General features: G+C 50.8%; 26 non-coding genes across 26 annotated transcripts; all 26 read left to right on the top strand.

Annotated features, from left to right (window-relative positions):
- Positions 1-669: 669 nt before the first annotated feature.
- Positions 670-742, top strand: Trnaa-ugc (transfer RNA alanine (anticodon UGC)). Its single transcript has one exon. It is a non-coding gene; the product is annotated as a tRNA-Ala (tRNA).
- Positions 743-1,158: 416 nt separating this feature from the next.
- Trnaa-agc (transfer RNA alanine (anticodon AGC)) lies at positions 1,159-1,231 on the top strand. Its single transcript has one exon. It is a non-coding gene; the product is annotated as a tRNA-Ala (tRNA).
- A 1,013-nt stretch (positions 1,232-2,244) lies between these two features.
- On the top strand, positions 2,245-2,317 carry Trnaa-ugc (transfer RNA alanine (anticodon UGC)). The gene has a single exon. It is a non-coding gene; the product is annotated as a tRNA-Ala (tRNA).
- Positions 2,318-2,733: 416 nt separating this feature from the next.
- On the top strand, positions 2,734-2,806 carry Trnaa-agc (transfer RNA alanine (anticodon AGC)). Its single transcript has one exon. It is a non-coding gene; the product is annotated as a tRNA-Ala (tRNA).
- Positions 2,807-3,819: 1,013 nt separating this feature from the next.
- Positions 3,820-3,892, top strand: Trnaa-ugc (transfer RNA alanine (anticodon UGC)). The gene has a single exon. It is a non-coding gene; the product is annotated as a tRNA-Ala (tRNA).
- Positions 3,893-4,308: 416 nt separating this feature from the next.
- On the top strand, positions 4,309-4,381 carry Trnaa-agc (transfer RNA alanine (anticodon AGC)). The gene has a single exon. It is a non-coding gene; the product is annotated as a tRNA-Ala (tRNA).
- Positions 4,382-5,394: 1,013 nt separating this feature from the next.
- Positions 5,395-5,467, top strand: Trnaa-ugc (transfer RNA alanine (anticodon UGC)). Its single transcript has one exon. It is a non-coding gene; the product is annotated as a tRNA-Ala (tRNA).
- A 416-nt stretch (positions 5,468-5,883) lies between these two features.
- Trnaa-agc (transfer RNA alanine (anticodon AGC)) lies at positions 5,884-5,956 on the top strand. The gene has a single exon. It is a non-coding gene; the product is annotated as a tRNA-Ala (tRNA).
- A 1,013-nt stretch (positions 5,957-6,969) lies between these two features.
- Trnaa-ugc (transfer RNA alanine (anticodon UGC)) lies at positions 6,970-7,042 on the top strand. Its single transcript has one exon. It is a non-coding gene; the product is annotated as a tRNA-Ala (tRNA).
- Positions 7,043-7,458: 416 nt separating this feature from the next.
- On the top strand, positions 7,459-7,531 carry Trnaa-agc (transfer RNA alanine (anticodon AGC)). The gene has a single exon. It is a non-coding gene; the product is annotated as a tRNA-Ala (tRNA).
- A 1,013-nt stretch (positions 7,532-8,544) lies between these two features.
- Trnaa-ugc (transfer RNA alanine (anticodon UGC)) lies at positions 8,545-8,617 on the top strand. Its single transcript has one exon. It is a non-coding gene; the product is annotated as a tRNA-Ala (tRNA).
- A 416-nt stretch (positions 8,618-9,033) lies between these two features.
- Positions 9,034-9,106, top strand: Trnaa-agc (transfer RNA alanine (anticodon AGC)). Its single transcript has one exon. It is a non-coding gene; the product is annotated as a tRNA-Ala (tRNA).
- Positions 9,107-10,108: 1,002 nt separating this feature from the next.
- Positions 10,109-10,181, top strand: Trnaa-ugc (transfer RNA alanine (anticodon UGC)). The gene has a single exon. It is a non-coding gene; the product is annotated as a tRNA-Ala (tRNA).
- A 416-nt stretch (positions 10,182-10,597) lies between these two features.
- Trnaa-agc (transfer RNA alanine (anticodon AGC)) lies at positions 10,598-10,670 on the top strand. The gene has a single exon. It is a non-coding gene; the product is annotated as a tRNA-Ala (tRNA).
- A 1,013-nt stretch (positions 10,671-11,683) lies between these two features.
- On the top strand, positions 11,684-11,756 carry Trnaa-ugc (transfer RNA alanine (anticodon UGC)). The gene has a single exon. It is a non-coding gene; the product is annotated as a tRNA-Ala (tRNA).
- A 416-nt stretch (positions 11,757-12,172) lies between these two features.
- Positions 12,173-12,245, top strand: Trnaa-agc (transfer RNA alanine (anticodon AGC)). The gene has a single exon. It is a non-coding gene; the product is annotated as a tRNA-Ala (tRNA).
- Positions 12,246-13,258: 1,013 nt separating this feature from the next.
- On the top strand, positions 13,259-13,331 carry Trnaa-ugc (transfer RNA alanine (anticodon UGC)). The gene has a single exon. It is a non-coding gene; the product is annotated as a tRNA-Ala (tRNA).
- A 416-nt stretch (positions 13,332-13,747) lies between these two features.
- On the top strand, positions 13,748-13,820 carry Trnaa-agc (transfer RNA alanine (anticodon AGC)). The gene has a single exon. It is a non-coding gene; the product is annotated as a tRNA-Ala (tRNA).
- A 1,013-nt stretch (positions 13,821-14,833) lies between these two features.
- Trnaa-ugc (transfer RNA alanine (anticodon UGC)) lies at positions 14,834-14,906 on the top strand. Its single transcript has one exon. It is a non-coding gene; the product is annotated as a tRNA-Ala (tRNA).
- Positions 14,907-15,322: 416 nt separating this feature from the next.
- Trnaa-agc (transfer RNA alanine (anticodon AGC)) lies at positions 15,323-15,395 on the top strand. Its single transcript has one exon. It is a non-coding gene; the product is annotated as a tRNA-Ala (tRNA).
- A 1,013-nt stretch (positions 15,396-16,408) lies between these two features.
- On the top strand, positions 16,409-16,481 carry Trnaa-ugc (transfer RNA alanine (anticodon UGC)). Its single transcript has one exon. It is a non-coding gene; the product is annotated as a tRNA-Ala (tRNA).
- Positions 16,482-16,897: 416 nt separating this feature from the next.
- On the top strand, positions 16,898-16,970 carry Trnaa-agc (transfer RNA alanine (anticodon AGC)). The gene has a single exon. It is a non-coding gene; the product is annotated as a tRNA-Ala (tRNA).
- A 1,012-nt stretch (positions 16,971-17,982) lies between these two features.
- Positions 17,983-18,055, top strand: Trnaa-ugc (transfer RNA alanine (anticodon UGC)). The gene has a single exon. It is a non-coding gene; the product is annotated as a tRNA-Ala (tRNA).
- Positions 18,056-18,471: 416 nt separating this feature from the next.
- Positions 18,472-18,544, top strand: Trnaa-agc (transfer RNA alanine (anticodon AGC)). Its single transcript has one exon. It is a non-coding gene; the product is annotated as a tRNA-Ala (tRNA).
- A 1,012-nt stretch (positions 18,545-19,556) lies between these two features.
- Positions 19,557-19,629, top strand: Trnaa-ugc (transfer RNA alanine (anticodon UGC)). The gene has a single exon. It is a non-coding gene; the product is annotated as a tRNA-Ala (tRNA).
- A 416-nt stretch (positions 19,630-20,045) lies between these two features.
- On the top strand, positions 20,046-20,118 carry Trnaa-agc (transfer RNA alanine (anticodon AGC)). The gene has a single exon. It is a non-coding gene; the product is annotated as a tRNA-Ala (tRNA).
- Positions 20,119-20,743: the final 625 nt, after the last annotated feature.

Genomic DNA, 20,743 nt, shown 5'->3' with positions numbered 1-20,743 from the left:
ATGTTTTGCGATACTCTGTCTCTGACAAGCAAGCAGAGGTGACATAGGCGCGAATACGGGAAGCTTGCAGCCCCTCGCTGCCTGCAGACACCGAGCAGCCACACTAGGTGGGCGGCCTAAGCCGTAGGCGAAATGTGCTCACTCGCTTGGGCGCGACGTCAAGCTCTAAATAAGGCTGTCACTAGCGTGAGCGTTGCGTGAGCGTCGTGTAAAGTCGGAAAAGTCGTCTGCATGGGTGAGTGCCATGTTTGGGGAGCGTTTCGTAGTTTGCGCAGTGCAATGGAGACGCGGAAACTTGTTGTGGCCCAGTCTTTTGCAGTTGGACGACAAGAGTGGTACACAGTAGTAAAGTGCGAGGCAGTGAGTTGGCATGAACAGTCGAGTGCACAATGGGGCTTCAGATGTGCTTGTTACCTCAGGTGCTGTGTGATTGTCGACATGGAGTGAAAACAGAGCAACTTGTGACTGCCCCTTCAATTTAAGACGTTAAAAACGGACGGAATTTGCAGTCGTAATACCAGAGCATCGAAACTACTTGGAACTCTTGTGTATATGAACGCGTCCGCGCCTTTGTACTCTGTTCCCTTCAGCCCTGCAAACCAACCAACCATCGTGTCCGTGCACATAAGAGTAGTAAAGAATGGAGAACAGCGCAGTTTGGTTGTGCTTGGGGGCGTAGCTCAGTTGGTAGAGCGTTCGCTTTGCATGTGAAAGGTCCCAGGTTCAAGCCCCGGCGCCTCCATGTTTTGTGGTCAGTTCGTGGCAAGTGTTGGTCGCGGCGAGCCTAAAGGCACGCAAGATGTTGCAAAGCCAGCGTCACAGACTCGTATACTGACGTAAGGAGAGCAAGACGTAAATGTGAGGACCGGCTGTTGTCGAGGTGTCATCGAGTGCAAATCTGCCTTAGGTAAAACGGCCTAACCTCAGTGAAGTCTAGAGAGTGAACAACACTTTCGTCTACCTCAGAGCGTTGGCCGAACGCTATTTTCGACGTCGTGCGTGCCACTTTGATTTTGGCCGACTACGATTCGATACAGAATCCAGGAAACCTGAAAGACACCCTCACAGACACATTGAGAGTAGTGTTTGTCTGCGGAATAATTGGAGTGCAAGGGTCTGTGCAATTGATATGGCTGTATGTAGCGCAGTTCGTCAGCAGGGGGCGTAGCTCAGATGGTAGAGCGCTCGCTTAGCATGCGAGAGGTACTGGGATCGATACCCAGCGCCTCCAGAATTTTTAACACACCAACATGCGCACACTGCCATGCAAGTGGAATAATTCACAGCCAGAAAATGTGTCAAGGCAGATACGAGCGAACGATTAGCAGCCACAATTGGCAAGCGTGCTGTAATGCGCAGGAAGTACCCTCCTCCCACCACTACACTTAATTTAGAAACAGTACACGTGTTCCCATAAGATTCTCAAACGTATGTCGGAAAGATCAGCCTTGCGCCGAATTCACAAAAATCCCACTGCACATTCCAATTCTTTACGTGCAGTCGGCTGCTACTGGTGTTGCTAGTTGTGACTGCTGATGACAGATGCCGTAGCAATCAATTCATGGAGTGAGTTGTATGTTTTGCGATACTCTGTCTCTGACAAGCAAGCAGAGGTGACATAGGCGCGAATACGGGAAGCTTGCAGCCCCTCGCTGCCTGCAGACACCGAGCAGCCACACTAGGTGGGCGGCCTAAGCCGTCGGCGAAATGTGCTCACTCGCTTGGGCGCGACGTCAAGCTCTAAATAAGGCTGTCACTAGCGTGAGCGTTGCGTGAGCGTCGTGTAAAGTCGGAAAAGTCGTCTGCATGGGTGAGTGCCATGTTTGGGGAGCGTTTCGTAGTTTGCGCAGTGCAATGGAGACGCGGAAACTTGTTGTGGCCCAGTCTTTTGCAGTTGGACGACAAGAGTGGTACACAGTAGTAAAGTGCGAGGCAGTGAGTTGGCATGAACAGTCGAGTGCACAATGGGGCTTCAGATGTGCTTGTTACCTCAGGTGCTGTGTGATTGTCGACATGGAGTGAAAACAGAGCAACTTGTGACTGCCCCTTCAATTTAAGACGTTAAAAACGGACGGAATTTGCAGTCGTAATACCAGAGCATCGAAACTACTTGGAACTCTTGTGTATATGAACGCGTCCGCGCCTTTGTACTCTGTTCCCTTCAGCCCTGCAAACCAACCAACCATCGTGTCCGTGCACATAAGAGTAGTAAAGAATGGAGAACAGCGCAGTTTGGTTGTGCTTGGGGGCGTAGCTCAGTTGGTAGAGCGTTCGCTTTGCATGTGAAAGGTCCCGGGTTCAAGCCCCGGCGCCTCCATGTTTTGTGGTCAGTTCGTGGCAAGTGTTGGTCGCGGCGAGCCTAAAGGCACGCAAGATGTTGCAAAGCCAGCGTCACAGACTCGTATACTGACGTAAGGAGAGCAAGACGTAAATGTGAGGACCGGCTGTTGTCGAGGTGTCATCGAGTGCAAATCTGCCTTAGGTAAAACGGCCTAACCTCAGTGAAGTCTAGAGAGTGAACAACACTTTCGTCTACCTCAGAGCGTTGGCCGAACGCTATTTTCGACGTCGTGCGTGCCACTTTGATTTTGGCCGACTACGATTCGATACAGAATCCAGGAAACCTGAAAGACACCCTCACAGACACATTGAGAGTAGTGTTTGTCTGCGGAATAATTGGAGTGCAAGGGTCTGTGCAATTGATATGGCTGTATGTAGCGCAGTTCGTCAGCAGGGGGCGTAGCTCAGATGGTAGAGCGCTCGCTTAGCATGCGAGAGGTACTGGGATCGATACCCAGCGCCTCCAGAATTTTTAACACACCAACATGCGCACACTGCCATGCAAGTGGAATAATTCACAGCCAGAAAATGTGTCAAGGCAGATACGAGCGAACGATTAGCAGCCACAATTGGCAAGCGTGCTGTAATGCGCAGGAAGTACCCTCCTCCCACCACTACACTTAATTTAGAAACAGTACACGTGTTCCCATAAGATTCTCAAACGTATGTCGGAAAGATCAGCCTTGCGCCGAATTCACAAAAATCCCACTGCACATTCCAATTCTTTACGTGCAGTCGGCTGCTACTGGTGTTGCTAGTTGTGACTGCTGATGACAGATGCCGTAGCAATCAATTCATGGAGTGAGTTGTATGTTTTGCGATACTCTGTCTCTGACAAGCAAGCAGAGGTGACATAGGCGCGAATACGGGAAGCTTGCAGCCCCTCGCTGCCTGCAGACACCGAGCAGCCACACTAGGTGGGCGGCCTAAGCCGTAGGCGAAATGTGCTCACTCGCTTGGGCGCGACGTCAAGCTCTAAATAAGGCTGTCACTAGCGTGAGCGTTGCGTGAGCGTCGTGTAAAGTCGGAAAAGTCGTCTGCATGGGTGAGTGCCATGTTTGGGGAGCGTTTCGTAGTTTGCGCAGTGCAATGGAGACGCGGAAACTTGTTGTGGCCCAGTCTTTTGCAGTTGGACGACAAGAGTGGTACACAGTAGTAAAGTGCGAGGCAGTGAGTTGGCATGAACAGTCGAGTGCACAATGGGGCTTCAGATGTGCTTGTTACCTCAGGTGCTGTGTGATTGTCGACATGGAGTGAAAACAGAGCAACTTGTGACTGCCCCTTCAATTTAAGACGTTAAAAACGGACGGAATTTGCAGTCGTAATACCAGAGCATCGAAACTACTTGGAACTCTTGTGTATATGAACGCGTCCGCGCCTTTGTACTCTGTTCCCTTCAGCCCTGCAAACCAACCAACCATCGTGTCCGTGCACATAAGAGTAGTAAAGAATGGAGAACAGCGCAGTTTGGTTGTGCTTGGGGGCGTAGCTCAGTTGGTAGAGCGTTCGCTTTGCATGTGAAAGGTCCCAGGTTCAAGCCCCGGCGCCTCCATGTTTTGTGGTCAGTTCGTGGCAAGTGTTGGTCGCGGCGAGCCTAAAGGCACGCAAGATGTTGCAAAGCCAGCGTCACAGACTCGTATACTGACGTAAGGAGAGCAAGACGTAAATGTGAGGACCGGCTGTTGTCGAGGTGTCATCGAGTGCAAATCTGCCTTAGGTAAAACGGCCTAACCTCAGTGAAGTCTAGAGAGTGAACAACACTTTCGTCTACCTCAGAGCGTTGGCCGAACGCTATTTTCGACGTCGTGCGTGCCACTTTGATTTTGGCCGACTACGATTCGATACAGAATCCAGGAAACCTGAAAGACACCCTCACAGACACATTGAGAGTAGTGTTTGTCTGCGGAATAATTGGAGTGCAAGGGTCTGTGCAATTGATATGGCTGTATGTAGCGCAGTTCGTCAGCAGGGGGCGTAGCTCAGATGGTAGAGCGCTCGCTTAGCATGCGAGAGGTACTGGGATCGATACCCAGCGCCTCCAGAATTTTTAACACACCAACATGCGCACACTGCCATGCAAGTGGAATAATTCACAGCCAGAAAATGTGTCAAGGCAGATACGAGCGAACGATTAGCAGCCACAATTGGCAAGCGTGCTGTAATGCGCAGGAAGTACCCTCCTCCCACCACTACACTTAATTTAGAAACAGTACACGTGTTCCCATAAGATTCTCAAACGTATGTCGGAAAGATCAGCCTTGCGCCGAATTCACAAAAATCCCACTGCACATTCCAATTCTTTACGTGCAGTCGGCTGCTACTGGTGTTGCTAGTTGTGACTGCTGATGACAGATGCCGTAGCAATCAATTCATGGAGTGAGTTGTATGTTTTGCGATACTCTGTCTCTGACAAGCAAGCAGAGGTGACATAGGCGCGAATACGGGAAGCTTGCAGCCCCTCGCTGCCTGCAGACACCGAGCAGCCACACTAGGTGGGCGGCCTAAGCCGTCGGCGAAATGTGCTCACTCGCTTGGGCGCGACGTCAAGCTCTAAATAAGGCTGTCACTAGCGTGAGCGTTGCGTGAGCGTCGTGTAAAGTCGGAAAAGTCGTCTGCATGGGTGAGTGCCATGTTTGGGGAGCGTTTCGTAGTTTGCGCAGTGCAATGGAGACGCGGAAACTTGTTGTGGCCCAGTCTTTTGCAGTTGGACGACAAGAGTGGTACACAGTAGTAAAGTGCGAGGCAGTGAGTTGGCATGAACAGTCGAGTGCACAATGGGGCTTCAGATGTGCTTGTTACCTCAGGTGCTGTGTGATTGTCGACATGGAGTGAAAACAGAGCAACTTGTGACTGCCCCTTCAATTGAAGACGTTAAAAACGGACGGAATTTGCAGTCGTAATACCAGAGCATCGAAACTACTTGGAACTCTTGTGTATATGAACGCGTCCGCGCCTTTGTACTCTGTTCCCTTCAGCCCTGCAAACCAACCAACCATCGTGTCCGTGCACATAAGAGTAGTAAAGAATGGAGAACAGCGCAGTTTGGTTGTGCTTGGGGGCGTAGCTCAGTTGGTAGAGCGTTCGCTTTGCATGTGAAAGGTCCCGGGTTCAAGCCCCGGCGCCTCCATGTTTTGTGGTCAGTTCGTGGCAAGTGTTGGTCGCGGCGAGCCTAAAGGCACGCAAGATGTTGCAAAGCCAGCGTCACAGACTCGTATACTGACGTAAGGAGAGCAAGACGTAAATGTGAGGACCGGCTGTTGTCGAGGTGTCATCGAGTGCAAATCTGCCTTAGGTAAAACGGCCTAACCTCAGTGAAGTCTAGAGAGTGAACAACACTTTCGTCTACCTCAGAGCGTTGGCCGAACGCTATTTTCGACGTCGTGCGTGCCACTTTGATTTTGGCCGACTACGATTCGATACAGAATCCAGGAAACCTGAAAGACACCCTCACAGACACATTGAGAGTAGTGTTTGTCTGCGGAATAATTGGAGTGCAAGGGTCTGTGCAATTGATATGGCTGTATGTAGCGCAGTTCGTCAGCAGGGGGCGTAGCTCAGATGGTAGAGCGCTCGCTTAGCATGCGAGAGGTACTGGGATCGATACCCAGCGCCTCCAGAATTTTTAACACACCAACATGCGCACACTGCCATGCAAGTGGAATAATTCACAGCCAGAAAATGTGTCAAGGCAGATACGAGCGAACGATTAGCAGCCACAATTGGCAAGCGTGCTGTAATGCGCAGGAAGTACCCTCCTCCCACCACTACACTTAATTTAGAAACAGTACACGTGTTCCCATAAGATTCTCAAACGTATGTCGGAAAGATCAGCCTTGCGCCGAATTCACAAAAATCCCACTGCACATTCCAATTCTTTACGTGCAGTCGGCTGCTACTGGTGTTGCTAGTTGTGACTGCTGATGACAGATGCCGTAGCAATCAATTCATGGAGTGAGTTGTATGTTTTGCGATACTCTGTCTCTGACAAGCAAGCAGAGGTGACATAGGCGCGAATACGGGAAGCTTGCAGCCCCTCGCTGCCTGCAGACACCGAGCAGCCACACTAGGTGGGCGGCCTAAGCCGTCGGCGAAATGTGCTCACTCGCTTGGGCGCGACGTCAAGCTCTAAATAAGGCTGTCACTAGCGTGAGCGTTGCGTGAGCGTCGTGTAAAGTCGGAAAAGTCGTCTGCATGGGTGAGTGCCATGTTTGGGGAGCGTTTCGTAGTTTGCGCAGTGCAATGGAGACGCGGAAACTTGTTGTGGCCCAGTCTTTTGCAGTTGGACGACAAGAGTGGTACACAGTAGTAAAGTGCGAGGCAGTGAGTTGGCATGAACAGTCGAGTGCACAATGGGGCTTCAGATGTGCTTGTTACCTCAGGTGCTGTGTGATTGTCGACATGGAGTGAAAACAGAGCAACTTGTGACTGCCCCTTCAGTTGAAGACGTTAAAAACGGACGGAATTTGCAGTCGTAATACCAGAGCATCGAAACTACTTGGAACTCTTGTGTATATGAACGCGTCCGCGCCTTTGTACTCTGTTCCCTTCAGCCCTGCAAACCAACCAACCATCGTGTCCGTGCACATAAGAGTAGTAAAGAATGGAGAACAGCGCAGTTTGGTTGTGCTTGGGGGCGTAGCTCAGTTGGTAGAGCGTTCGCTTTGCATGTGAAAGGTCCCGGGTTCAAGCCCCGGCGCCTCCATGTTTTGTGGTCAGTTCGTGGCAAGTGTTGGTCGCGGCGAGCCTAAAGGCACGCAAGATGTTGCAAAGCCAGCGTCACAGACTCGTATACTGACGTAAGGAGAGCAAGACGTAAATGTGAGGACCGGCTGTTGTCGAGGTGTCATCGAGTGCAAATCTGCCTTAGGTAAAACGGCCTAACCTCAGTGAAGTCTAGAGAGTGAACAACACTTTCGTCTACCTCAGAGCGTTGGCCGAACGCTATTTTCGACGTCGTGCGTGCCACTTTGATTTTGGCCGACTACGATTCGATACAGAATCCAGGAAACCTGAAAGACACCCTCACAGACACATTGAGAGTAGTGTTTGTCTGCGGAATAATTGGAGTGCAAGGGTCTGTGCAATTGATATGGCTGTATGTAGCGCAGTTCGTCAGCAGGGGGCGTAGCTCAGATGGTAGAGCGCTCGCTTAGCATGCGAGAGGTACTGGGATCGATACCCAGCGCCTCCAGAATTTTTAACACACCAACATGCGCACACTGCCATGCAAGTGGAATAATTCACAGCCAGAAAATGTGTCAAGGCAGATACGAGCGAACGATTAGCAGCCACAATTGGCAAGCGTGCTGTAATGCGCAGGAAGTACCCTCCTCCCACCACTACACTTAATTTAGAAACAGTACACGTGTTCCCATAAGATTCTCAAACGTATGTCGGAAAGATCAGCCTTGCGCCGAATTCACAAAAATCCCACTGCACATTCCAATTCTTTACGTGCAGTCGGCTGCTACTGGTGTTGCTAGTTGTGACTGCTGATGACAGATGCCGTAGCAATCAATTCATGGAGTGAGTTGTATGTTTTGCGATACTCTGTCTCTGACAAGCAAGCAGAGGTGACATAGGCGCGAATACGGGAAGCTTGCAGCCCCTCGCTGCCTGCAGACACCGAGCAGCCACACTAGGTGGGCGGCCTAAGCCGTAGGCGAAATGTGCTCACTCGCTTGGGCGCGACGTCAAGCTCTAAATAAGGCTGTCACTAGCGTGAGCGTTGCGTGAGCGTCGTGTAAAGTCGGAAAAGTCGTCTGCATGGGTGAGTGCCATGTTTGGGGAGCGTTTCGTAGTTTGCGCAGTGCAATGGAGACGCGGAAACTTGTTGTGGCCCAGTCTTTTGCAGTTGGACGACAAGAGTGGTACACAGTAGTAAAGTGCGAGGCAGTGAGTTGGCATGAACAGTCGAGTGCACAATGGGGCTTCAGATGTGCTTGTTACCTCAGGTGCTGTGTGATTGTCGACATGGAGTGAAAACAGAGCAACTTGTGACTGCCCCTTCAATTTAAGACGTTAAAAACGGACGGAATTTGCAGTCGTAATACCAGAGCATCGAAACTACTTGGAACTCTTGTGTATATGAACGCGTCCGCGCCTTTGTACTCTGTTCCCTTCAGCCCTGCAAACCAACCAACCATCGTGTCCGTGCACATAAGAGTAGTAAAGAATGGAGAACAGCGCAGTTTGGTTGTGCTTGGGGGCGTAGCTCAGTTGGTAGAGCGTTCGCTTTGCATGTGAAAGGTCCCAGGTTCAAGCCCCGGCGCCTCCATGTTTTGTGGTCAGTTCGTGGCAAGTGTTGGTCGCGGCGAGCCTAAAGGCACGCAAGATGTTGCAAAGCCAGCGTCACAGACTCGTATACTGACGTAAGGAGAGCAAGACGTAAATGTGAGGACCGGCTGTTGTCGAGGTGTCATCGAGTGCAAATCTGCCTTAGGTAAAACGGCCTAACCTCAGTGAAGTCTAGAGAGTGAACAACACTTTCGTCTACCTCAGAGCGTTGGCCGAACGCTATTTTCGACGTCGTGCGTGCCACTTTGATTTTGGCCGACTACGATTCGATACAGAATCCAGGAAACCTGAAAGACACCCTCACAGACACATTGAGAGTAGTGTTTGTCTGCGGAATAATTGGAGTGCAAGGGTCTGTGCAATTGATATGGCTGTATGTAGCGCAGTTCGTCAGCAGGGGGCGTAGCTCAGATGGTAGAGCGCTCGCTTAGCATGCGAGAGGTACTGGGATCGATACCCAGCGCCTCCAGAATTTTTAACACACCAACATGCGCACACTGCCATGCAAGTGGAATAATTCACAGCCAGAAAATGTGTCAAGGCAGATACGAGCGAACGATTAGCAGCCACAATTGGCAAGCGTGCTGTAATGCGCAGGAAGTACCCTCCTCCCACCACTACACTTAATTTAGAAACAGTACACGTGTTCCCATAAGATTCTCAAACGTATGTCGGAAAGATCAGCCTTGCGCCGAATTCACAAAAATCCCACTGCACATTCCAATTCTTTACGTGCAGTCGGCTGCTACTGGTGTTGCTAGTTGTGACTGCTGATGACAGATGCCGTAGCAATCAATTCATGGAGTGAGTTGTATGTTTTGCGATACTCTGTCTCTGACAAGCAAGCAGAGGTGACATAGGCGCGAATACGGGAAGCTTGCAGCCCCTCGCTGCCTGCAGACACCGAGCAGCCACACTAGGTGGGCGGCCTAAGCCGTCGGCGAAATGTGCTCACTCGCTTGGGCGCGACGTCAAGCTCTAAATAAGGCTGTCACTAGCGTGAGCGTCGTGTAAAGTCGGAAAAGTCGTCTGCATGGGTGAGTGCCATGTTTGGGGAGCGTTTCGTAGTTTGCGCAGTGCAATGGAGACGCGGAAACTTGTTGTGGCCCAGTCTTTTGCAGTTGGACGACAAGAGTGGTACACAGTAGTAAAGTGCGAGGCAGTGAGTTGGCATGAACAGTCGAGTGCACAATGGGGCTTCAGATGTGCTTGTTACCTCAGGTGCTGTGTGATTGTCGACATGGAGTGAAAACAGAGCAACTTGTGACTGCCCCTTCAATTGAAGACGTTAAAAACGGACGGAATTTGCAGTCGTAATACCAGAGCATCGAAACTACTTGGAACTCTTGTGTATATGAACGCGTCCGCGCCTTTGTACTCTGTTCCCTTCAGCCCTGCAAACCAACCAACCATCGTGTCCGTGCACATAAGAGTAGTAAAGAATGGAGAACAGCGCAGTTTGGTTGTGCTTGGGGGCGTAGCTCAGTTGGTAGAGCGTTCGCTTTGCATGTGAAAGGTCCCGGGTTCAAGCCCCGGCGCCTCCATGTTTTGTGGTCAGTTCGTGGCAAGTGTTGGTCGCGGCGAGCCTAAAGGCACGCAAGATGTTGCAAAGCCAGCGTCACAGACTCGTATACTGACGTAAGGAGAGCAAGACGTAAATGTGAGGACCGGCTGTTGTCGAGGTGTCATCGAGTGCAAATCTGCCTTAGGTAAAACGGCCTAACCTCAGTGAAGTCTAGAGAGTGAACAACACTTTCGTCTACCTCAGAGCGTTGGCCGAACGCTATTTTCGACGTCGTGCGTGCCACTTTGATTTTGGCCGACTACGATTCGATACAGAATCCAGGAAACCTGAAAGACACCCTCACAGACACATTGAGAGTAGTGTTTGTCTGCGGAATAATTGGAGTGCAAGGGTCTGTGCAATTGATATGGCTGTATGTAGCGCAGTTCGTCAGCAGGGGGCGTAGCTCAGATGGTAGAGCGCTCGCTTAGCATGCGAGAGGTACTGGGATCGATACCCAGCGCCTCCAGAATTTTTAACACACCAACATGCGCACACTGCCATGCAAGTGGAATAATTCACAGCCAGAAAATGTGTCAAGGCAGATACGAGCGAACGATTAGCAGCCACAATTGGCAAGCGTGCTGTAATGCGCAGGAAGTACCCTCCTCCCACCACTACACTTAATTTAGAAACAGTACACGTGTTCCCATAAGATTCTCAAACGTATGTCGGAAAGATCAGCCTTGCGCCGAATTCACAAAAATCCCACTGCACATTCCAATTCTTTACGTGCAGTCGGCTGCTACTGGTGTTGCTAGTTGTGACTGCTGATGACAGATGCCGTAGCAATCAATTCATGGAGTGAGTTGTATGTTTTGCGATACTCTGTCTCTGACAAGCAAGCAGAGGTGACATAGGCGCGAATACGGGAAGCTTGCAGCCCCTCGCTGCCTGCAGACACCGAGCAGCCACACTAGGTGGGCGGCCTAAGCCGTAGGCGAAATGTGCTCACTCGCTTGGGCGCGACGTCAAGCTCTAAATAAGGCTGTCACTAGCGTGAGCGTTGCGTGAGCGTCGTGTAAAGTCGGAAAAGTCGTCTGCATGGGTGAGTGCCATGTTTGGGGAGCGTTTCGTAGTTTGCGCAGTGCAATGGAGACGCGGAAACTTGTTGTGGCCCAGTCTTTTGCAGTTGGACGACAAGAGTGGTACACAGTAGTAAAGTGCGAGGCAGTGAGTTGGCATGAACAGTCGAGTGCACAATGGGGCTTCAGATGTGCTTGTTACCTCAGGTGCTGTGTGATTGTCGACATGGAGTGAAAACAGAGCAACTTGTGACTGCCCCTTCAATTGAAGACGTTAAAAACGGACGGAATTTGCAGTCGTAATACCAGAGCATCGAAACTACTTGGAACTCTTGTGTATATGAACGCGTCCGCGCCTTTGTACTCTGTTCCCTTCAGCCCTGCAAACCAACCAACCATCGTGTCCGTGCACATAAGAGTAGTAAAGAATGGAGAACAGCGCAGTTTGGTTGTGCTTGGGGGCGTAGCTCAGTTGGTAGAGCGTTCGCTTTGCATGTGAAAGGTCCCGGGTTCAAGCCCCGGCGCCTCCATGTTTTGTGGTCAGTTCGTGGCAAGTGTTGGTCGCGGCGAGCCTAAAGGCACGCAAGATGTTGCAAAGCCAGCGTCACAGACTCGTATACTGACGTAAGGAGAGCAAGACGTAAATGTGAGGACCGGCTGTTGTCGAGGTGTCATCGAGTGCAAATCTGCCTTAGGTAAAACGGCCTAACCTCAGTGAAGTCTAGAGAGTGAACAACACTTTCGTCTACCTCAGAGCGTTGGCCGAACGCTATTTTCGACGTCGTGCGTGCCACTTTGATTTTGGCCGACTACGATTCGATACAGAATCCAGGAAACCTGAAAGACACCCTCACAGACACATTGAGAGTAGTGTTTGTCTGCGGAATAATTGGAGTGCAAGGGTCTGTGCAATTGATATGGCTGTATGTAGCGCAGTTCGTCAGCAGGGGGCGTAGCTCAGATGGTAGAGCGCTCGCTTAGCATGCGAGAGGTACTGGGATCGATACCCAGCGCCTCCAGAATTTTTAACACACCAACATGCGCACACTGCCATGCAAGTGGAATAATTCACAGCCAGAAAATGTGTCAAGGCAGATACGAGCGAACGATTAGCAGCCACAATTGGCAAGCGTGCTGTAATGCGCAGGAAGTACCCTCCTCCCACCACTACACTTAATTTAGAAACAGTACACGTGTTCCCATAAGATTCTCAAACGTATGTCGGAAAGATCAGCCTTGCGCCGAATTCACAAAAATCCCACTGCACATTCCAATTCTTTACGTGCAGTCGGCTGCTACTGGTGTTGCTAGTTGTGACTGCTGATGACAGATGCCGTAGCAATCAATTCATGGAGTGAGTTGTATGTTTTGCGATACTCTGTCTCTGACAAGCAAGCAGAGGTGACATAGGCGCGAATACGGGAAGCTTGCAGCCCCTCGCTGCCTGCAGACACCGAGCAGCCACACTAGGTGGGCGGCCTAAGCCGTAGGCGAAATGTGCTCACTCGCTTGGGCGCGACGTCAAGCTCTAAATAAGGCTGTCACTAGCGTGAGCGTTGCGTGAGCGTCGTGTAAAGTCGGAAAAGTCGTCTGCATGGGTGAGTGCCATGTTTGGGGAGCGTTTCGTAGTTTGCGCAGTGCAATGGAGACGCGGAAACTTGTTGTGGCCCAGTCTTTTGCAGTTGGACGACAAGAGTGGTACACAGTAGTAAAGTGCGAGGCAGTGAGTTGGCATGAACAGTCGAGTGCACAATGGGGCTTCAGATGTGCTTGTTACCTCAGGTGCTGTGTGATTGTCGACATGGAGTGAAAACAGAGCAACTTGTGACTGCCCCTTCAATTTAAGACGTTAAAAACGGACGGAATTTGCAGTCGTAATACCAGAGCATCGAAACTACTTGGAACTCTTGTGTATATGAACGCGTCCGCGCCTTTGTACTCTGTTCCCTTCAGCCCTGCAAACCAACCAACCATCGTGTCCGTGCACATAAGAGTAGTAAAGAATGGAGAACAGCGCAGTTTGGTTGTGCTTGGGGGCGTAGCTCAGTTGGTAGAGCGTTCGCTTTGCATGTGAAAGGTCCCGGGTTCAAGCCCCGGCGCCTCCATGTTTTGTGGTCAGTTCGTGGCAAGTGTTGGTCGCGGCGAGCCTAAAGGCACGCAAGATGTTGCAAAGCCAGCGTCACAGACTCGTATACTGACGTAAGGAGAGCAAGACGTAAATGTGAGGACCGGCTGTTGTCGAGGTGTCATCGAGTGCAAATCTGCCTTAGGTAAAACGGCCTAACCTCAGTGAAGTCTAGAGAGTGAACAACACTTTCGTCTACCTCAGAGCGTTGGCCGAACGCTATTTTCGACGTCGTGCGTGCCACTTTGATTTTGGCCGACTACGATTCGATACAGAATCCAGGAAACCTGAAAGACACCCTCACAGACACATTGAGAGTAGTGTTTGTCTGCGGAATAATTGGAGTGCAAGGGTCTGTGCAATTGATATGGCTGTATGTAGCGCAGTTCGTCAGCAGGGGGCGTAGCTCAGATGGTAGAGCGCTCGCTTAGCATGCGAGAGGTACTGGGATCGATACCCAGCGCCTCCAGAATTTTTAACACACCAACATGCGCACACTGCCATGCAAGTGGAATAATTCACAGCCAGAAAATGTGTCAAGGCAGATACGAGCGAACGATTAGCAGCCACAATTGGCAAGCGTGCTGTAATGCGCAGGAAGTACCCTCCTCCCACCACTACACTTAATTTAGAAACAGTACACGTGTTCCCATAAGATTCTCAAACGTATGTCGGAAAGATCAGCCTTGCGCCGAATTCACAAAAATCCCACTGCACATTCCAATTCTTTACGTGCAGTCGGCTGCTACTGGTGTTGCTAGTTGTGACTGCTGATGACAGATGCCGTAGCAATCAATTCATGGAGTGAGTTGTATGTTTTGCGATACTCTGTCTCTGACAAGCAAGCAGAGGTGACATAGGCGCGAATACGGGAAGCTTGCAGCCCCTCGCTGCCTGCAGACACCGAGCAGCCACACTAGGTGGGCGGCCTAAGCCGTCGGCGAAATGTGCTCACTCGCTTGGGCGCGACGTCAAGCTCTAAATAAGGCTGTCACTAGCGTGAGCGTTGCGTGAGCGTCGTGTAAAGTCGGAAAAGTCGTCTGCATGGGTGAGTGCCATGTTTGGGGAGCGTTTCGTAGTTTGCGCAGTGCAATGGAGACGCGGAAACTTGTTGTGGCCCAGTCTTTTGCAGTTGGACGACAAGAGTGGTACACAGTAGTAAAGTGCGAGGCAGTGAGTTGGCATGAACAGTCGAGTGCACAATGGGGCTTCAGATGTGCTTGTTACCTCAGGTGCTGTGTGATTGTCGACATGGAGTGAAAACAGAGCAACTTGTGACTGCCCCTTCAATTGAAGACGTTAAAAACGGACGGAATTTGCAGTCGTAATACCAGAGCATCGAAACTACTTGGAACTCTTGTGTATATGAACGCGTCCGCGCCTTTGTACTCTGTTCCCTTCAGCCCTGCAAACCAACCAACCATCGTGTCCGTGCACATAAGAGTAGTAAAGAATGGAGAACAGCGCAGTTTGGTTGTGCTTGGGGGCGTAGCTCAGTTGGTAGAGCGTTCGCTTTGCATGTGAAAGGTCCCGGGTTCAAGCCCCGGCGCCTCCATGTTTTGTGGTCAGTTCGTGGCAAGTGTTGGTCGCGGCGAGCCTAAAGGCACGCAAGATGTTGCAAAGCCAGCGTCACAGACTCGTATACTGACGTAAGGAGAGCAAGACGTAAATGTGAGGACCGGCTGTTGTCGAGGTGTCATCGAGTGCAAATCTGCCTTAGGTAAAACGGCCTAACCTCAGTGAAGTCTAGAGAGTGAACAACACTTTCGTCTACCTCAGAGCGTTGGCCGAACGCTATTTTCGACGTCGTGCGTGCCACTTTGATTTTGGCCGACTACGATTCGATACAGAATCCAGGAAACCTGAAAGACACCCTCACAGACACATTGAGAGTAGTGTTTGTCTGCGGAATAATTGGAGTGCAAGGGTCTGTGCAATTGATATGGCTGTATGTAGCGCAGTTCGTCAGCAGGGGGCGTAGCTCAGATGGTAGAGCGCTCGCTTAGCATGCGAGAGGTACTGGGATCGATACCCAGCGCCTCCAGAATTTTTAACACACCAACATGCGCACACTGCCATGCAAGTGGAATAATTCACAGCCAGAAAATGTGTCAAGGCAGATACGAGCGAACGATTAGCAGCCACAATTGGCAAGCGTGCTGTAATGCGCAGGAAGTACCCTCCTCCCACCACTACACTTAATTTAGAAACAGTACACGTGTTCCCATAAGATTCTCAAACGTATGTCGGAAAGATCAGCCTTGCGCCGAATTCACAAAAATCCCACTGCACATTCCAATTCTTTACGTGCAGTCGGCTGCTACTGGTGTTGCTAGTTGTGACTGCTGATGACAGATGCCGTAGCAATCAATTCATGGAGTGAGTTGTATGTTTTGCGATACTCTGTCTCTGACAAGCAAGCAGAGGTGACATAGGCGCGAATACGGGAAGCTTGCAGCCCCTCGCTGCCTGCAGACACCGAGCAGCCACACTAGGTGGGCGGCCTAAGCCGTAGGCGAAATGTGCTCACTCGCTTGGGCGCGACGTCAAGCTCTAAATAAGGCTGTCACTAGCGTGAGCGTTGCGTGAGCGTCGTGTAAAGTCGGAAAAGTCGTCTGCATGGGTGAGTGCCATGTTTGGGGAGCGTTTCGTAGTTTGCGCAGTGCAATGGAGACGCGGAAACTTGTTGTGGCCCAGTCTTTTGCAGTTGGACGACAAGAGTGGTACACAGTAGTAAAGTGCGAGGCAGTGAGTTGGCATGAACAGTCGAGTGCACAATGGGGCTTCAGATGTGCTTGTTACCTCAGGTGCTGTGTGATTGTCGACATGGAGTGAAAACAGAGCAACTTGTGACTGCCCCTTCAATTGAAGACGTTAAAAACGGACGGAATTTGCAGTCGTAATACCAGAGCATCGAAACTACTTGGAACTCTTGTGTATATGAACGCGTCCGCGCCTTTGTACTCTGTTCCCTTCAGCCCTGCAAACCAACCAACCATCGTGTCCGTGCACATAAGAGTAGTAAAGAATGGAGAACAGCGCAGTTTGGTTGTGCTTGGGGGCGTAGCTCAGTTGGTAGAGCGTTCGCTTTGCATGTGAAAGGTCCCGGGTTCAAGCCCCGGCGCCTCCATGTTTTGTGGTCAGTTCGTGGCAAGTGTTGGTCGCGGCGAGCCTAAAGGCACGCAAGATGTTGCAAAGCCAGCGTCACAGACTCGTATACTGACGTAAGGAGAGCAAGACGTAAATGTGAGGACCGGCTGTTGTCGAGGTGTCATCGAGTGCAAATCTGCCTTAGGTAAAACGGCCTAACCTCAGTGAAGTCTAGAGAGTGAACAACACTTTCGTCTACCTCAGAGCGTTGGCCGAACGCTATTTTCGACGTCGTGCGTGCCACTTTGATTTTGGCCGACTACGATTCGATACAGAATCCAGGAAACCTGAAAGACACCCTCACAGACACATTGAGAGTAGTGTTTGTCTGCGGAATAATTGGAGTGCAAGGGTCTGTGCAATTGATATGGCTGTATGTAGCGCAGTTCGTCAGCAGGGGGCGTAGCTCAGATGGTAGAGCGCTCGCTTAGCATGCGAGAGGTACTGGGATCGATACCCAGCGCCTCCAGAATTTTTAACACACCAACATGCGCACACTGCCATGCAAGTGGAATAATTCACAGCCAGAAAATGTGTCAAGGCAGATACGAGGAACGATTAGCAGCCACAATTGGCAAGCGTGCTGTAATGCGCAGGAAGTACCCTCCTCCCACCACTACACTTAATTTAGAAACAGTACACGTGTTCCCATAAGATTCTCAAACGTATGTCGGAAAGATCAGCCTTGCGCCGAATTCACAAAAATCCCACTGCACATTCCAATTCTTTACGTGCAGTCGGCTGCTACTGGTGTTGCTAGTTGTGACTGCTGATGACAGATGCCGTAGCAATCAATTCATGGAGTGAGTTGTATGTTTTGCGATACTCTGTCTCTGACAAGCAAGCAGAGGTGACATAGGCGCGAATACGGGAAGCTTGCAGCCCCTCGCTGCCTGCAGACACCGAGCAGCCACACTAGGTGGGCGGCCTAAGCCGTAGGCGAAATGTGCTCACTCGCTTGGGCGCGACGTCAAGCTCTAAATAAGGCTGTCACTAGCGTGAGCGTTGCGTGAGCGTCGTGTAAAGTCGGAAAAGTCGTCTGCATGGGTGAGTGCCATGTTTGGGGAGCGTTTCGTAGTTTGCGCAGTGCAATGGAGACGCGGAAACTTGTTGTGGCCCAGTCTTTTGCAGTTGGACGACAAGAGTGGTACACAGTAGTAAAGTGCGAGGCAGTGAGTTGGCATGAACAGTCGAGTGCACAATGGGGCTTCAGATGTGCTTGTTACCTCAGGTGCTGTGTGATTGTCGACATGGAGTGAAAACAGAGCAACTTGTGACTGCCCCTTCAATTTAAGACGTTAAAAACGGACGGAATTTGCAGTCGTAATACCAGAGCATCGAAACTACTTGGAACTCTTGTGTATATGAACGCGTCCGCGCCTTTGTACTCTGTTCCCTTCAGCCCTGCAAACCAACCAACCATCGTGTCCGTGCACATAAGAGTAGTAAAGAATGGAGAACAGCGCAGTTTGGTTGTGCTTGGGGGCGTAGCTCAGTTGGTAGAGCGTTCGCTTTGCATGTGAAAGGTCCCAGGTTCAAGCCCCGGCGCCTCCATGTTTTGTGGTCAGTTCGTGGCAAGTGTTGGTCGCGGCGAGCCTAAAGGCACGCAAGATGTTGCAAAGCCAGCGTCACAGACTCGTATACTGACGTAAGGAGAGCAAGACGTAAATGTGAGGACCGGCTGTTGTCGAGGTGTCATCGAGTGCAAATCTGCCTTAGGTAAAACGGCCTAACCTCAGTGAAGTCTAGAGAGTGAACAACACTTTCGTCTACCTCAGAGCGTTGGCCGAACGCTATTTTCGACGTCGTGCGTGCCACTTTGATTTTGGCCGACTACGATTCGATACAGAATCCAGGAAACCTGAAAGACACCCTCACAGACACATTGAGAGTAGTGTTTGTCTGCGGAATAATTGGAGTGCAAGGGTCTGTGCAATTGATATGGCTGTATGTAGCGCAGTTCGTCAGCAGGGGGCGTAGCTCAGATGGTAGAGCGCTCGCTTAGCATGCGAGAGGTACTGGGATCGATACCCAGCGCCTCCAGAATTTTTAACACACCAACATGCGCACACTGCCATGCAAGTGGAATAATTCACAGCCAGAAAATGTGTCAAGGCAGATACGAGCGAACGATTAGCAGCCACAATTGGCAAGCGTGCTGTAATGCGCAGGAAGTACCCTCCTCCCACCACTACACTTAATTTAGAAACAGTACACGTGTTCCCATAAGATTCTCAAACGTATGTCGGAAAGATCAGCCTTGCGCCGAATTCACAAAAATCCCACTGCACATTCCAATTCTTTACGTGCAGTCGGCTGCTACTGGTGTTGCTAGTTGTGACTGCTGATGACAGATGCCGTAGCAATCAATTCATGGAGTGAGTTGTATGTTTTGCGATACTCTGTCTCTGACAAGCAAGCAGAGGTGACATAGGCGCGAATACGGGAAGCTTGCAGCCCCTCGCTGCCTGCAGACACCGAGCAGCCACACTAGGTGGGCGGCCTAAGCCGTCGGCGAAATGTGCTCACTCGCTTGGGCGCGACGTCAAGCTCTAAATAAGGCTGTCACTAGCGTGAGCGTTGCGTGAGCGTCGTGTAAAGTCGGAAAAGTCGTCTGCATGGGTGAGTGCCATGTTTGGGGAGCGTTTCGTAGTTTGCGCAGTGCAATGGAGACGCGGAAACTTGTTGTGGCCCAGTCTTTTGCAGTTGGACGACAAGAGTGGTACACAGTAGTAAAGTGCGAGGCAGTGAGTTGGCATGAACAGTCGAGTGCACAATGGGCTTCAGATGTGCTTGTTACCTCAGGTGCTGTGTGATTGTCGACATGGAGTGAAAACAGAGCAACTTGTGACTGCCCCTTCAATTTAAGACGTTAAAAACGGACGGAATTTGCAGTCGTAATACCAGAGCATCGAAACTACTTGGAACTCTTGTGTATATGAACGCGTCCGCGCCTTTGTACTCTGTTCCCTTCAGCCCTGCAAACCAACCAACCATCGTGTCCGTGCACATAAGAGTAGTAAAGAATGGAGAACAGCGCAGTTTGGTTGTGCTTGGGGGCGTAGCTCAGTTGGTAGAGCGTTCGCTTTGCATGTGAAAGGTCCCAGGTTCAAGCCCCGGCGCCTCCATGTTTTGTGGTCAGTTCGTGGCAAGTGTTGGTCGCGGCGAGCCTAAAGGCACGCAAGATGTTGCAAAGCCAGCGTCACAGACTCGTATACTGACGTAAGGAGAGCAAGACGTAAATGTGAGGACCGGCTGTTGTCGAGGTGTCATCGAGTGCAAATCTGCCTTAGGTAAAACGGCCTAACCTCAGTGAAGTCTAGAGAGTGAACAACACTTTCGTCTACCTCAGAGCGTTGGCCGAACGCTATTTTCGACGTCGTGCGTGCCACTTTGATTTTGGCCGACTACGATTCGATACAGAATCCAGGAAACCTGAAAGACACCCTCACAGACACATTGAGAGTAGTGTTTGTCTGCGGAATAATTGGAGTGCAAGGGTCTGTGCAATTGATATGGCTGTATGTAGCGCAGTTCGTCAGCAGGGGGCGTAGCTCAGATGGTAGAGCGCTCGCTTAGCATGCGAGAGGTACTGGGATCGATACCCAGCGCCTCCAGAATTTTTAACACACCAACATGCGCACACTGCCATGCAAGTGGAATAATTCACAGCCAGAAAATGTGTCAAGGCAGATACGAGCGAACGATTAGCAGCCACAATTGGCAAGCGTGCTGTAATGCGCAGGAAGTACCCTCCTCCCACCACTACACTTAATTTAGAAACAGTACACGTGTTCCCATAAGATTCTCAAACGTATGTCGGAAAGATCAGCCTTGCGCCGAATTCACAAAAATCCCACTGCACATTCCAATTCTTTACGTGCAGTCGGCTGCTACTGGTGTTGCTAGTTGTGACTGCTGATGACAGATGCCGTAGCAATCAATTCATGGAGTGAGTTGTATGTTTTGCGATACTCTGTCTCTGACAAGCAAGCAGAGGTGACATAGGCGCGAATACGGGAAGCTTGCAGCCCCTCGCTGCCTGCAGACACCGAGCAGCCACACTAGGTGGGCGGCCTAAGCCGTCGGCGAAATGTGCTCACTCGCTTGGGCGCGACGTCAAGCTCTAAATAAGGCTGTCACTAGCGTGAGCGTTGCGTGAGCGTCGTGTAAAGTCGGAAAAGTCGTCTGCATGGGTGAGTGCCATGTTTGGGGAGCGTTTCGTAGTTTGCGCAGTGCAAT

Source organism: Schistocerca serialis, unplaced genomic scaffold (genome assembly GCF_023864345.2).
Source record: "Schistocerca serialis cubense isolate TAMUIC-IGC-003099 unplaced genomic scaffold, iqSchSeri2.2 HiC_scaffold_262, whole genome shotgun sequence".
Lineage (NCBI taxonomy): Eukaryota > Metazoa > Arthropoda > Insecta > Orthoptera > Acrididae > Schistocerca > Schistocerca serialis.
Note: the sequence above shows the minus strand (reverse complement) of the source record. Positions and strands in the feature narration are given on the sequence as shown.